This window comes from Theropithecus gelada, chromosome 20, assembly GCF_003255815.1.
Source record: "Theropithecus gelada isolate Dixy chromosome 20, Tgel_1.0, whole genome shotgun sequence".
NCBI lineage: Eukaryota > Metazoa > Chordata > Mammalia > Primates > Cercopithecidae > Theropithecus > Theropithecus gelada.
Window position 1 is genome coordinate 64,482,827 of NC_037688.1, and position 14,583 is coordinate 64,497,409.

Here is a 14,583-nt window from a genome sequence, read left to right on the forward strand (position 1 = left end):
CATGTCCATAATCCTAACACTTCAGAAGGCCTAGGCGGGAGGATACTTGAGTCCAGGAGTTTGAGACCAACCTGGCAAGATAGCAAGAGCCTGTCTCTATAAAGAATAAAAAATGAAATTAGCAGGTCATAGTGATGTGCACCTATAGTTCTAGCCACTCAGGAGACTGGGAGGGGAGGATCGCTTGAGCCCAGGAGGTTGAGGCTGCAGTGAGCTGTGATCATACCACTGCACTATAGTGAGACCCTGTCTCAAAAAAAAAGAAAAAAAAAGGAAGAATAAAAAAATATAATAAATATATAAAAATATATAATATATAAAATATATATTATAAAATATATTTAAAAAGGAAGAATAAAAAAATGGGTTGAGCTTTTTAAACTCCCTCTCCTTTCCTTTCCTTAAACATCCCCATTTCTCAAACTCCTCAAAATTACTGTCCAAAAGCAAACACTCATCAAAACTTCAGAGGAGGAAAGGATTGGAAGGCAGGGGATGGAGAGAGAGAGAGAGAGGAGAGAGAGAGAGAACAAAAGAGAGAAAGAGAGGATAAGAAAGAGACAGCAGGGAGAGGGAGACACACACACACAGAGAGAGAAAGAGAGACCCCTAGACACACAGACACACACATATGTAGACAGACATACATACAGAGACACACGGAGGGAGAGAGAGAAACAGGGAGAGCCAGACAGAGGTGTCTAAACTAAACCCTGGCTCAGCCACTCACCAGCTATGTGGCCACAGTCATCTAACTTGTTTTTACTTGGCTTACTCATTCGTGCAATGGGGACAGCAGTATCCCCGCCTTCACAGAGCTGATGTGAGGATTAAATGAGTATGTATAAGTGTTAGTAGAATGCCTGATATTGTGGTAGGCAGATGTCTAACAGGGTCCCCCAAGACTAGTGCTCCCTGGAGTACACACCCGGCACAGTCTTCTCCCCTTGAGTGTGATGGGAACAGTGAATATGATGAGACAACACTCTGCTGTTTAGGTCACAACAGATGACAAAGGTGAAAGGATCTCACAGATGTAATTAAGGTCCCTAATCAGTTTACTTCAAGTTCATCAAAAGGGGGATTAATCTGAGTGGGCCTGACTTAATCACATGAACCCTTAAAATCTGGGTCTAGAGGTCAGAGACAGAGGGAGTCAAGAAATGCACAGCATCAGTGATGCCTTCTAGTTGGTCTTGAAGAAGCAAATTGCCATATGTGGGGAGGGCCATGTGGCAGGAACAGTGGGCAACCACCGGGAGCTGAGGGCCTCCGTTCTACAGCTACCAGGAACTGAACTCTGGTAACAATCAATACAGCTTGGTAGGGAACACTGAGCTTTAGTGAAGCCCACAGCTCCAGCAGACCCCTGGATTTTGGGCAGGTGAGACCCTGAGCTGATGACTCAGCTGAGCTGTGCCTGGACTTCTGACCTGCAAAAACTGTGAGATGATAAATTTGTGTTGGTTTAAGTCGCTGAAGTGCATGGTAATTTGTCATGCCGCATAGAAAATTAATATATAAATATTGGCAATTATCATCCCAACAGCAGAATGTTGGGAAAAGCAGAGCTAGAGCAACATCAGAATAAGCCCTTTGCAACTAATTACCAAACGCAGATGTATCGGACATGATCTGCTGCGAAGGGCACTTCTCTAAGGTATCTTTCTCCAAAATGTATAATCTTAGTCTAATCATTAAACATCATCAGACAAAACCCACCAGGTGCAGTGCCTCAGCACTTAGGGAGGCAGAGGCAGGAGGATGGCTTGAGCCCAGGAGTTCTAGACCTGCCTGGGCAATATAATGAGACCCCATTCTCCACAAAAAGAAAAAAAAAAAGACAAAAATATTGGACTACACACAGTGGCTCACGCCTGTAATCTCAACACTTTGGGAGGCCGAGGCTGTGGAACACCTGAGGTCAGAAGTTTGAGACCAGCCTGGCCAACATGGTGAAACCCCGTCTCTACTAAAACCACAAAAATTAGCTGGGTGTGGTGGTGGGCGCTTGTCATACCAGCTACTCGGGCTTGAACCTGGGAGGCGGAGGTTGCAGTGAGCTGAGATTGTGCCTGGGCGACAACAGTGAAACTGTCTCAAAAAAAAAAAAAAGACGAATCATTAGACAAAACCAAATTCAGTGACATCCTATAAAATAACTATTGCTTTAAAGACTAGGTGTTATTATTATCAGGAGATAATTATCATTGAAATGATGGTTTGCCACTAACAGTTCCCAGAGGAGGAGGACTCCATGCAGGGACACGTAGGGGAAGAACCAGGGTTGGTCAGAAGGAAAATGTGGGCAAGAGCCTTTATTGTGGTTTCTGTGGGAAAGGAAAGGCAAAGCAGGACAAACCGATTTAGGAATGTCTAATGTGAATGATTTCAGCAGGCCGGGTGCAGTGGCTCACACCATAATCCCAGCATTGTGGGAGGTTAAGGAGGGAAGATCGCCAGAGTCCAGGAGTTTGAGACTAGTCTGGGTAACATAATGAGACCCCGTCTCTACTAAATAAATAAATAAATAAATCAAAATAAAAATTAACTAAGCATGGTGGCATGTGCCTGTGGTCCCAGCTACTTGGGAGGCTGAGGCAGGAGAATTACTTGAACCCAGGAGTTTGAGGCTGCAGTGAACTATGATCCCACCACTGCACTCCAGCCTGGGCAACAGAAAAAAAATTTTTTTTTAATAAATCATTTTTGCAGGCTCAGGGCATAGGACCTGTCCCTAATTGTCTAGCACCTGACTCTGGGGTCATTATGGGAGAGGGACAATGGCCAAGAGTGTAAAAGCCTGAATATGCAGACGGTTGGGGCCCTGGATTGGTTAGTTTGCTTATGAAGGCATGCTCCCAGGCTCATTATTTACTGTACCTAGGAATTGTCTAGCCCTGGGAGGGGTAGGGTCAGCCAGGCCCCGGCTGATATCAAAGCATCAGCAATACAGAAAGTAAAAAAGCATGACTAACACAACCAGCACTTCTCAAAACTGTCACAGCCATGAAAAACAAGGAAAAACTGAGAAACAGTTACAGACCGAAGGAGATTTAAGAAGATATGATGACTATATGTAATCTGGGACCCTGGATGGGATTCTGGAACAGGAAAAAATACATTAATGGAAAAGCTGGTAAAATCCAAATAAAGTCTATAACTTTGTTAATAGCATTGTACTAATATTAATTTCTTAGTTTTGATAATTATATTGTGGTTAAGTAAGATAGTGACTTTAGGGGAAGCTGGGTGAAGGGGATACAGGAATTCTCTGTACTAATTTTGCAACTCTTCTATAGTCTAAAATTATTTCAAAATTAAAAACTAAATAGCCCAGGTGCTATGGCTCACGCCTGTAATCTCAGTACTTTGGGAGGCTGAGGTGTGCAGATCTCTAGAGGCCAGAAGTTTGAGACCAACCTGGCCAACATGGCGAAACCCTGTTTCTACAAAAATTAGCCGGGTGTGATGGCACATGCCTGTAGTCCCAGCTACTTGGGAGGCTGAGCCAGGAGAATCACTTGAACCCAGGAGTCAGAGTGCCGTGAGCAGAGAACGTGCCACAACACTCCAGCCTGGGCAACAAACACCCTGTCTCAGACAAACAAACAAATAAATTTAAAAAATTAAAAGCTAAAAAAACCAGGGACCTTTGTTTATTTACTGTGTATTTTTGCTTGAACTATGCTAGGCATTTGATATGCCAATGAAGTAGGAGGCAGAACTTGACTCTAGACAAGCGGCTCAGACACTGGATCAAATTGAGGACTAACTAAAATAGGGCCAGGGTGGAAGCTGCTTTCTAAAGCAGCTATGAAACCAGTTACTACAAACTTAGCAGCTGAAGACATCACCCTGAAACAAGTCAGTCACAGGAAGACAAAGGCCGTATGATTCCATTGATGTGAGGTATCTAAAGCAGTCAAATTCGTAGAAACAGAAAGTGGGGTTATCAGGGGCTTGGGGGAGGGGGAAATAGGGAGTTGTTTAATGGGTATAGGGTTTCACTTTTGCAAGACCCAACAGCTTTGAAGATCTGTTGCACAACAATATGAATATACTTAACACCACTAAACTGTACACTTGAAAATGGTTAGGATGGTATGCTTAATGTTTTATGTTTTCCCTAAAATTAAAAAAAAATACAATTCTGTAGCCAAAATGTCCTGGACATTTAGTTGATCCTTTTAAGTTCAAATGTGAATCATTTGTCATGTATAATTATTTCTGTTGAATGTAAACATTACCTTTTAGAGATGAATATTGGGTGGCCTTGTTTGTTCCAATATCTTTGGCCCTAAATTACCAGGCACCAAAATTGTTACTCATTTTTTTTTCCAAATTGCACTTAGAGATAATGTGATAAACATACACTAAAATATAAACTTAAGAATGGTATCAAAGATAGCACAACATCATTACCTATAAACTAAACAATTCCCACAAAACCACACACATTGATTCTCTCACCATTCTGTAGGTCAGAGAAATGTAGGCAAGCTTGGCTGGGTTCACTGCTTAGGGTCTCACAAAGCTAAAATAAAAATGCCAGCTGGGCTGAGTCTTCATCTCCACAATTACACCCATTTTACAGGTAAGGATCCTGAGGCTCAAAGTAGTAAAGTGGCTCATTTATCAAACTGGTTGCCTGTGCAGGACGAGCACTAGGAGGTCCCCATTGTTAAATCTTTTTAAAATAAACATTAGAGTGTATGCCTTCCGTTTTCTGCTGCGACCCTGATGGAGATGCCAGGCAATCCAACCTTAGAGGCTGAACACTCAGCCACTACCTTTCGTTGCCTCAACCCAGAGAGGGGTTATTAATTAGGTGTGACAAGGCCAATCTGGAGATGACTGCCATTGATACTCTAACTTGTTAGACTCACAAGATCCCAAAAGAAGGAGTACATGTCACCCCCCCAGGAGGCCTCCTGGGGAAGCACCAGAGTCAGGCAGGAGGCAGAAAGGGAAGGGAGCTGTGGGCAAGAACCTTTCTTGTGGTTTCTGCAGGAAGGAGCAGATGAGAGAGGGTAGTGAGAGGGCTTAAGATTGGCTAGTTTAAAATATTTCAGTCCGGACGTGGTGGCTCACGCCTGTAATCCCAGCACTTCGAAAGGCTGAAGTAGGCCAATTGCTTGAGCTGAGGAGTTCAGCACCAGCCTGGACAACATGGTGAAACCCCATTTCTACAAAAAATACAAGAATTAGCTGAGTGTGGTGGTGTGCGCCTATAGTCCCAGCTAAGGTGGGAGGACGGTTTGAGCCCAGGAGGTGGAGGTTGCTGAGATCATGCCACTGCACTCTAGCCTGGGTGACAGAGTCAGATATTTAAAAAAAAAAAAAAAAAAAAAAGAGAGAGGGAAGGAAGGAAGGAAGGAGAGAAAGAAGAAAGGACAGAAAGGAAGAAAGAAAGGAAAGAGAGAGAGAGAAAGAAAGGAAAGAAAGAAAGGAAAGAAAGAAAGAAAAAGAAAGAAAGAAAGAAAGAAAGAAAGAAAGAAAGAAAGAAAGAAAGAAAGAAAGAAAGAAAGAAGAAAGAAAGAAAAGAAAGAGAAAGAAAAGAAATATTTCAGTGGATGCTGGCCTGGGGTATAGGGGATGTTTCTGGCTTCCTGATACCTGGCCATGGGTGATTAGGGCAGGTATATAATGGCCCAGGGCATGAGAACCTAGTAAGGGAGGTGGTTGGCGTTAGACCCTGGAATGGTTGGTTTGTTTTGAAAAGTACACTCCAGGTGGAGGACTTCTTCCAGAAGAAGTGGGTTGGGGAGGTGACAAGGAAGCCTGAGGCAAGTCCTGACTCAGGACTCAGGCTTCTCATGAGGTTGTCTAGAACAAACAGCGTTCAGCATATGGATGCCAGGAAGATGTTAAAGCTTCAAGTTTACAGAAGCTAGAAACATGGTTCATCCAGTCCCTCGATCCAACCGTACCTTGATTTTGGACGTTGTCAGCTACGTGAGCCAATAAATTCCTTCTCTTTTGCTAAATCCAATTTAAATATTGCCACTTGCAAACAAAAAGAATCCCACAGCTAATTAAAGGCAGATCTTGGAGTAAGAAACCCGATGTCTTAATATCTTGGTCAGTGTTTCTTCCACTGCACCTCTGAAAGTACTCAGCTGTGCCCCAAACCTATACCACATTTCTCCAGACTGCAAGAAGCAGTGTGGATGACTCAGTGGAGATCATAATGACATCTAGGTGATCAACCACAGCCTCCAGTTGCCACTTGGTGAAAGAACAAAGGAATTGTGGCATGCTCAGCTATGGCTGCAAGCCCTTCAAGTGAAGCCAGGCACCTACCCCTTCATTCCATTCTCCTCAGGATAACAGATTAAAATTCCAGAAGTGTGCACCTGTTGTGTATTCAGGAGGTTGTTTTTGTGCATAAAGAGACCATCTGAGGCCCTGTAAGCAAAGACTAATGGGGCTGAGTCAAAATCTGGGAATTTGATGAACTAATATACTCAAATGAAAATGATTTGTGGGCAAGAACGAATAGAATAAATGCCTTGGGGTTGTAATGACATTGCAGTTAGAAAGTGCTTTCCTGTCCTTCAGGGTCTGCTGCCAAAACAAAGTTTTTCCAGAGGGTGTTTTTAAGAGACTGCAAGTTCTCGAATGCAGGTGAAAGAGGGAGACATCATCACATCATCCTGGCACAGGGTTTGACTACTAAAAACAAGACTCATAATAATAATGGATTTAGCAAGATAAGAGTTTGTTTCTCTCTCACATGAGTTTTCCAGCTCATGTGGCAACTCATTCTGTGAAGTCGTCAGGGGTGCAGGCTTCTCTCACCTTGGTGCTCTGCCATCCCCAAGATGCTGCCCCCATCTGCAAGCACGAAGATGGCACCCCACTCTGTCCACATTCTATATATCAGGATTGGGGAAAAGAGGAAGGGAGAATATACCTCTTTTAAGGGCACAGTACAGAAATTGCTCACATCTCACTGGCCAAAACTTAGTCACCCGGCTACACAAACTCGTATCTGGGCTTTATTCTAGGCGGCCCTATGCCCAGCTAAAATTTGAGGACCTGGCTTCTGTTGAACAGGGTTTCTCAATTTGAGCACTACTAGTATTTTGGGCCAGATAATTCTTTATTGTAAGGGGCTGCCCAGTTCATTGTAGCACATTTAGGAGCATCTCTGGCCTTCACCTACAAGATGCCAGTAGCATCCCTCTATCAAGTTGTGACAACCAAATATCTCAAGACTTTGCCAAATGTCCCCTTGGAGACAAAATTGTCTCTGATGAAGAGCCACTGCTATTTAAGCAGGGGAGAGTAGAGACTGGGGGACAGTTAGCCATCCCTGCCAGATATAAGTTGATATTTTTTATTTCTTTCCTCCTCATATACAGAACAGGGTGGTCATTAAGAGCACCACTTTAGAAGTATTACTGAACAATCAGTGCACTCATGGCTTGATGCTCATAGAAGCCAATACCATGGCAATGGCTTTGGAGAGAAGAAAAGCTTTCTTTGGGAATTTACAATAGAAAAACATGGAATCGACCTAAATGCCCATCAATAATAGACTGGATAAAGAAAATGTGGTACATATACCACATGGAATATCATACAGCTATAAAAAGAATGAGATCATGTCCTTTGCAGGGACATGAGTGGAGATGGAGGCCATTATTCTTAGCAAACTAATGCAGGAACAGAAAACCAAATACCACATGTTCTCTTATAAGTGGGAGCTAAATGATGAGAACACATGGACACAGAGTGGACAGAAAGAAAGAGAGAAAAGCTTTATTGCAAGTTGACTGGCAAGGAGAGAGGAGGAAATGGTCAAATCTGCCTTCCTGAGTTGGACACTGGGTCAGGTCTTATAAGCATAGGGTAATGAGGCACAATCTGATTGGATCTTGCAATGAGGTGATGCTGGGAAGCATGATCTGATTGGATCCTGCCATGAGGTGACACCAGGGCACAATTTGATTGGATCCTGGATTTTGCCATGTAGTTTTCACTTCTTAATTCAGTCCCCATTCCTTGGTCTGAGAACTTAAGTTCCAACTGTGGTTGTACACTTGGTTCATCTGGGCATGCTCAGGTTGTGTGACCTTTAACCTTGATATCAACTGAAAAACAACTCACAACTTTGTTACATAAAAGTTGAACCAGATTGGTCTGGTGTGGTTACAGAGGTCAGGTGGACTTCAATTCAAATTCTATCTCTGCCACTTATGAGTCTGTTTTTCTCATACAGAAAATCTGGTTGGGTGGCTGGGTGCTTTCAAATGAGATAAGTAGAAAGTGCCCATCACAATGCCTGGCACACAATATACACTCAAAATCAATAGACATTAACATTGAGGCTGGTTTTGTTTGGGTGATGGTGGAGGAGTCTTGGGGAACTTTTCTGGCAGGAAAGGATGCTTGGGTCATAGGAGGTTGTGCAAGATGAGGGAGGCTGATGGTGACCACTGCTTGACTGGGGACCAAAAGAATTTTGGAGAGCCGAGCGATGCTTAGAAGGTGAACAGCAAGAACATAAGTTCTTTCTTATATAAAAGACAGAATTAGGACTAGAACCAGACCCATGAATTACATTTAGTGTTTTCTTCTCTATTGTTATACCATGACTCTGAGTAACAATAGCCCAGACATTGGTTCTGGGCTGATTATTCTCCTACCTATGTAGCCCTGACTTTCTGTATCCATTGCATTAAACAGAAAACCTAATCAATGGTGTCTCATTCCATCTTTACAACATCGTTATGTGGTAGGCACTGTTTTTATTACCATTTTACAGATGAAGAAGCTGAGGCCCAGACAACACAACTTATCCAATATCGCAGAGCTAGAAAGCAGCAGAACGGAGTGGTCTGTCTCTCTATATTTGAAAGAGTTTTGCTATTGTGAAAATGAGTCATTGCCTTATTTACTAAATCCCTACAATGCTCCCAGCCCCGTAGGAAACCAAAAAAAAAAAAAAAATGATCAGAACCCAAAGAACTACCAGGTACAATCACTCTTTCTAGGGTGGGAGGAACTCAGATCCTCCCATGGTATAGGGTAGCGGCTAAGTTGTGGGCTTTGGTGTAAGGCAGATCTGAATTCAAATCCCTGCTCAGACACTGAATGGTTGGGTGATGCTGGAAAAGTTATTAACCTCTTAAACTGTTTCCTCAGCCATGGAAAGGGGAATTAATAGTGTCTGCCAGTTTGTTAGGAGGAGTCCATGGAGGAAAGGGCTTTGCCATAGTGGACATTAAGGAAGGACACCTAAAGTGGCAAGAAGAGACACATGTTCACATTGCCTGCCATGTTTGTATTTGTTTCCATCTAGATTTTTTATCTTGCAAGCAACAGAAATCCAAAACAGGTCAGCAGTAAGTGAAGTTTATTGGTTCATGTAATTAGGAATCTCAGCGGTGGGCCCAGGGACTAAAACAACAGTGTCAAGAATCTCTGTCTTTTGCCTGAGTTTCTCTCTGTGCTTTGGCCTCAATGAAGAAGGAGTCCTTAGGCCATACCAGGCTGCCATCAATCAGCTCAGCTTGGTATTCTACAGGGAAGACAGCTTGGTATCAGAGGGAAGAGATATTCCTCTCTCCTGGTAAAATCTCAGAGAACTATTTGATTGGACCAGGGGAGTCATGTGCCTCCCCTTGAAACAACCACAGTGGCCAGAAAAATGGTCCCTGAAGTGCTCTATAGCTCAGTCTTCATATCTGTAAAATGGGGATAACATGTACCCCCAACTGAACTGTTGGGAGGGACTTAGCTGAGATAACACAAATGAGGTGCCCAGCACACAGTGGGCCCTTGGTAAGGATTGGTTCCTGGTACTGTCCCTCTCTCACAGCACCCAACCTCAAGTCTGTTATTTTAAGTAAACATGTTTCTTCCCTACTGGATTGTGAGCCCCTCAAGGAAGGAGGCTGAATATAATCTAGTGTTTTTAGAGCTGTAACAGCCTGGCAGCCACAAGAGTAGGATCAGAGGCTGGGCATGGTGGCTCAGGCCTATAATCCCAGGATTTTGGGATGCTGAAGAGGGTAGATTTCTTAAGGCCAGGAGTTCAAGACCGGCCTGGACAACACAGTGAAGCCCTATCTCAGTAAGAAAAAAAGAGAGAGAGAGAGAGAGAGAGAGCAAATAGGATCATCAAACAGGTAGAAAGCACATCCATCTTTCTTTCTTTCTTTCTTTCTTTCTTTCTTTCTTTCTTTCTTTCTTTCTTTCTTTCTTTCTTTCTTTCTTTCTTTCTTTCTTTCTCTCATTCTCTCTCTTTCTTTCTTTCTTTCCTTCTTTCTTTCTTTCTTTTTGTTTTTAAAGTGAAAGCAAGTTTATTAAGAAAGTAAAGGAATAAGAGAATGGTTGGTCCATAGGCAGAGCAGTCCTGAGGGCTGGTTACCCATTTTTATGATTATTTCTTGATTATATGCTAAATAAGGGGTAGATTATTCATGAGTTTTCTGGGAAAGGGGTGGGCAATTCCCGGAACTGAGGGTTCCTTCCCTTTTTAGCCCATGTAGGGTAACCTCCTGATGTTGCCATGACATTTGTAAACTGTCATGGCGCTGGTGGGAGTGTAGCAGTGAGGACGACCAGAGGTCACTCTCATCACTATCTTGGTTTTGGCTGGCTTCTTTACAGCAACCTGTTTTATCAGGAAAGTCTTTATGACCTATATCTTTAAGCACATTTCTTTAGATCTGTCCAATACCCTATGGAGAACTATGCACAAGCTACTGATTCCTTCACAACTTGCTGTAAGAGTTCCAAGGCACGTGTGCCCAGAACACAGAGCTCTCAATTCTTACATCAAGTCCTCTGTTTGTCTCTTTAGTGATAGGCTCTTGGAAGTAAAATTGTTGGGTCAAAAGCCGTTGAACACATCCAAACTCCCAACAAAACTCCCAAATTGCTTCCAAAGTTCTCAAATCCGCCTTCCCAATAACAGTATGTGAAGGTGTCTATTACACTACAACACCTCCAACACGAAATGTTTTCTATCTTTTACGTTTCTGAAGGAAGAATCATGGCATTCTGCTGATGTTTTGGTTCCCTGTATCTTATTATGGAGTTGGCCGTGGTTACTGGCCATTTGGATTTTCTCTGAGCCACTTCTGAGCAGAGAGGGATACACAGCCCATAAAATGACATTGGGGCCTCTGTTTCACATTTTCAAATCTCCCCATGCTCCTAATGCCTATTGCAGGAAATGGAACAAGGTTGGTGCTCATTTGTATCTGTTGAAGGGCACTGAGTCTCTTTGCTGTCAGCAGTGGTCTTGCCAAGCTGTTCCTTGTGGTTGGAAGCACTCCAGCTTTAGAAATAACACAAAGCAAATTGCTAACAGTGAGTGGAATAAATATTTGAGCATTTCAGGGCCATGGTGGCTTTGATGGTTAAGCCAAGTGTCTTGCTGAGGGGCAAGAATCTGAGACTGACAGATCACAGGCTATGGAGGCTTTTGGTGGGTTGGACCCGCTATGCTATTTGGCAAATCTGCCCCCAAAGACTCATTTGGAAGGTACAGAGCGAATAGTTCAAGGCTACTGTGGAAAGTGCTGCCTCATGGGGCATGTCTTGGAAGTGACTTGCTGTGTGACTCATAGGCTTTTTGGCTGCAAGGAACTCAGAGGGGTGGCATCAGCTTACCCTGATCACCAGTCAGACCGCATCAAATCATGCCCTCCGTGACAGCTAAAGTGCCCACCAGTCCCCCAGCCTGGCCCTGGAGACTGGTCCTGACCTGGCCTCCACCCTCCCTCCCAGCGCCATCTGCTATTGTTTCCATTCCTGTGTATTGAGAACAACTGTTCCCACGTCTTTGGGTATGAGTGTGAAGTTTGAAATCAGAGAGCTCTGCATTCAAGTTGTGGCTTCATTACTGCATTCTGAGTGCTGAACATGGTGCCTGGTATATACGAGTGAGTCAATAAATAGTTTCATTTTTATTTTCTTATTAAAAATATTTTTTAAAGAGATGGGGGTCTCTCTATGTTGCCCAGGCTTGACTCAAACTTCCTTTTGGGTTCAAGTGATCTTCCTGCTTCAGCCTACTGAGTAGCTGGGACTACAGGTGAGTGTCACTGCACCTGGATTACAAAAACAAGTCTTAAAACATATGACTCCTAGTCACTCAAAAATGTGTTCCCTAGACCAGCAACATAGGTATCACCTGGGAACTTCTTAGAAATGCAGGCTCTCCACCAGGCGCAGTGGCTCACGCCTGTAATCCCAGCACTTTGGGAGGCCGAGGCAGGCGGATCACGAGGTCAGGAGATCGAGACCATCCTGGCTAACACGGTGAAACCCCGTCTCTACTAAAAATACAAAAAAATTAGCCAAGTGTGGTGGCGGGCACCTGTAGTCCCAGCTACTCGGGGGGCTGAGGCAGGAGAATGGCATGAACCCGAGAGGCAGAGCTTGCAGTGAGCCGGAGCTTGCAGTGAGCCGAGATTGCGCCACTGCACTCCAGCCTGGGCAACAGAGCGAGACTCCATCTCAAAAAAAAAAAAAAACAAAACAAGAAATGCAGGCTCTCAGGCCCTGCTCCAGGCCTGCTGAACAAGAATCTGCATTTTCACAAGATCCCTAGGTGACTCTTATGAACATAAGAGTTTGAGGAACACTGACCTAATTAATAGAATTGTTCTGAAAATTAAGGTGTGTAAGTGCCTGGCAAAGAGTTGGTATATAATAGATACTCAAATGATGAGTCATCTCTTTCTCTGTCCCTTCCACACTCCTGTCCTAGAATGCAAAATCTCTGAAGCCAGGGGACCTGTCTCATTTCTCTTGAGACCATCAGTCAGATATCACAGCTGGTTCATAGTAGGTGCTTAGAAAATTTAAGCGCTGACAATTTGGCATAGTTTAGTACAGTAATTTTTCAGGCTGCAGGTTGCAAACCATTAATGGGTTGGGAAATAAATTTAGTGGGTTTAGTGGATTTAAAAATAATTAGAGGAGGATTCTGGGAAGATGGCAGAGCAGGAAGCACCAGGAATTCATCTCCCTGCCTCAATAACAATTGCACTGGCAGAATCTATTTGATGTAACTATTTTTGGCTGGGTGCAATGGCGCACACTTGCAATGCCAGCACTTTTGGAGGCCAAGGCAGGTGAATCACTTGAGCTCAGGAGTTTTAGACCAGCCTGCTTTCTCTCTCTCTCTCTCTCTATATATATATATATATGTATATATATTTGATGTAACACTTTTATAACACTGGCATCTATTTGAAGGACTGCAACTTCCAAAAGAAGGCTTGGATGGTAAACTGTGGTTAATTTCAGTCAATTTCAGCTGGTAGCAAGATAACAGTTACCTATCGTCAGCATGGTGGCAGGGGACTGTGTACATGTTCCTATAGCAGCTTGCAGGGTGCAAGGGAGCCAGGGTGAACAAAAGGAGCCTTGTCTTTAAAAAATTGGGGATCTGTGTTCTGATTGTGATTGCTGCTCCTGATTATGAAAGTGCAGACACATGGTGGGTAGCCCTTGTTGCCCACCTCCCTATGCTATTGTAAGCTCTTCCCCCTCGGGCTGAAGCAACTTCCAGGGGATTTAAAGGGCCTTTTTCTTTTCATATGCTCTCCTTAACCCTGGGGGGTAGCACAAGAAAAGAGAGAGAAAAGGGCAGGGAGGTTTTTTTTTTTTTTTTAATAGAAATAATGGCTGAAAATTTCCCCAAATAATGAAAGACGTAAATATAAACATCCAAGAAGTTCAATAAACTCCAATAGGATGAACTCAAAGAGACTCATACCAAAACACATTATAATAAAACTATTGAAAGATAAAGAAAAAAATCTTGAAAATATCAAGAGAGAAGAAACTTGTCACATATAAGGGATCCTCAACAAGATTATCAGCAGATTTCTCATTAGAAACTTTGAGGGCAAGAAGGCAGTGGACTGATATAGTCAAAGTACTGAAAAAACAAACAAACAAACAAACCAAAAATTGTGAACCAAGAATTCTGTATCTGGCAAAACTGTGCTCCCAAAGTAAAAGAGAAATTAAAACATCTCCATATGAACAAAAATGAACTGAGGAAGTTCATTACCACTAGACCTGCCCTGCAAGAAATGCTAAAAGAAGTCCTGCAGTTTGAAATGGAAGAACACTAGACAGTAATATAAAGCTGTATGAGGAAATAAAGATTTTAGTAAAAATAAATACATGGGTAATTATAAAAGCTTGTATTATCATAACTTTGATTTGTTTTAGTGTACATTTTGTTTTCTACACTATTTAAAAGATTAATGCATAAGAAATTATTGGTTTTTGGTTTTGGATACACAATGTGTAAAGATGCAACTTTGCAACATTAATAACTAAACAGGGATGGAGACATTGCTGATAGAAGCAGAGTTTTTGTACGTTATTGAAGTCATGCTGGTTTAAATTCAGATCGGAGTGTTATAACGTTAGGATGTTAAATGTAATCCCCATGGTAACCACAAGGAAAATAGCTGTGGAGTATACATTTATACATAAAAGGAAATGAGAAGGGAATTAAAACATGTCACTGCAAAAATATCAACTAAACACAAAAGAAGACAGGAGCACAGGAAATGAGGGACAAAAAAGCTTAAG